We start from the raw sequence: 2,246 nt of genomic DNA on the forward strand, positions 1-2,246 counted from the left end.
GCTCTTATCTCCAGTTTCGTTGTCTCGTTTCGAAGTTTCATTCAGTTTCGCCCCCGGGGCCGGGCCACGAGATCGGGGGATGGTTGGCACCGACAGAGCCATAAGGTGACATGGGAGGTCGAAACAAATGCGCTTTTACCAAATGCGGTTTAGTCCCTTTTGTTAGCCAAGAAGTGCCCTTGGCGTGAATAAAATCACCTGGCGACGGCCAGAATAGTAAGAAAATAGTCATCCACTACATGAGGAAAATAGTCATCCACTACACTCAACATAATATTTAGTGACTATTTCGCTTTTGAAGAGATGAAAAAAAAAACAAGTCATCAAAAACTAACAAACAAATAAGTGAAAATAAATATATAAACTTAGGTAATGGATTTAGAATTAAAAAAATATATTCAAGAATTAAATAGGCAAGAAATGGTTTACATAAAAGTGGTCAACGAATGAAATAAACTTAGTAGCCCTACAGTGAGCGCTGAAATTGTTATTTTAAGAAAAGGTTAGACAACTTTATGGGTGGGAATAACAGGTGTTAATGGATATGGAACTTCCTAGTGTAGGACTTATGGTCTCTTGCAGTCTCCTTCATTCTTATGTTGCTATGTATTTACATACGTAAACACACGCGTACTCTCAGAATCCATCCTGCTCTCAAATATATATACATATATATGTATATATATAAATATATATATAATATATATATACATATATATATGTAAGGACGAAACGTCAGTGAATAAAACTCCAACTGTTTCTCTGTGTTTAACCCACCACCCTTCCACTCATATAAGTAATATATATATATATATATATATATATATATATATATATATATATATATATATATATATATTCAAGAAAGATGTCGAAACAAATTTTGATCACACAAAGCTGAAACGAGAGTAGACCATTCTCTTCTTACAAAGAACTCTGTGTGTGACTCTGAGCCATAGGGGCGTCTAAAGAGAACGGGGAGCGAGTGTGGCGTTAGAGGGCTCGACGCCTTCCCTTCTCCTCTCGTCTTGCCTGGCTGGCTGCCCTCACTGTCTCCTCTTTCTCATTTAGCTCCCCTCATTACCTTTCGTCGTCTTCCCCCCCTCCCCTCCCCTCTACACCCCACCCGCACTATTTCCGTTTCATCTCTCCCTTCCCTTCCATTTCCCTTTTTCCCTCTCCCCTTTCCCTTTCCTTTCTTCCCTTTCCCTTATTCCCTTTCCCTTCCCTTTCCCTTCTTTCCTTTCCCTTCCCTTTCCCTTCCCTTTCCCTTCTTCCCTTTCCCTTTTACCTTTCCCTCTTTTCCCTTCTTCCCTTTCCCTTCTTCCCTTTCCCTTCTTCCCTTCTTCCCTTTCCCTTCTTCCCTTCTTCCCTTTCCCTTCCCTTTCCCTTTTCCCTTTCCCTTTTCCCTTTCCATCTTCCCTTTCCATCTTCCATTTCCCTTCTTCCCTTTCCCTTCTTCCCTTTCCCTTCTTCCCTTTCCCTTCTCCCCTTTCCCTTCTTCCCTTTCCCTCCCCATTTCCCTCCCCATTTCCCTTTCCCTTTCCCTCCCTTCACCTCTTCTTTGCTTCCATCCTCCCCTTTCCTCCTCTCCCCTCCCCTCCCCTCCTCTCCTTCCCTCCCCTCCTCTCCTTCCCTCCCCTCCTTCCCCTCCTTCCCCTCCTTCTCCTCCCTCCTCCTTCCCCTCCCTCCTCCTTCCCCTCCTCCCTTCCCTCCCTTCCTTCCCCTTTCCCTTTTCATTTTCCCTACCCTTCCCTCCCCTTTCTTTTCCCTACTCTACCCTCCCCTTTCTTTTCCCTCCCCTTTCTTTTCCCTCCCCTCCCCTTTCTTTTCCCTCCCTCCCCTTTCTTTTCCCTATCCTCCCTCCCCTTTCTTTTCCCTACCCTCCCTTTCCTTTTCCTTTTCCCTACCCTCCCTTTTCCTTTTCCCTACCCTCCCTTTCCTTTTCCTTTTCCCTACCCTCCCTTTCCTTTTCCTTTTCCCTACCCTCCCTTTCCTTTTCCTTTTCCCTACCCTCCCTTTCCTTTTCCTTTTCCCTACCCTCCCTTTCCTTTTCCCTCCCCTCCCTTTCCTTTTCCCTTCCCTCCCTTTCCTTTTCCCTCCCCTCCCTTTCCTTTTCCCTCCCCTCCCTTTCCTTTTCCCTCCCCTCCCTTTCCTTTTCCCTCCCCTCCCTTTCCTTTTCCCTCCCTTCTCCTCTTCTTCGCTTCCATCCTCTCCTTCCCTCCCTTCCCTCCCCTCCCTCCCAA

Source organism: Oratosquilla oratoria, chromosome 7, assembly GCF_046742065.1.
Source record: "Oratosquilla oratoria isolate Oo_2021 chromosome 7, ASM4674206v1, whole genome shotgun sequence".
Lineage (NCBI taxonomy): Eukaryota > Metazoa > Arthropoda > Malacostraca > Stomatopoda > Squillidae > Oratosquilla > Oratosquilla oratoria.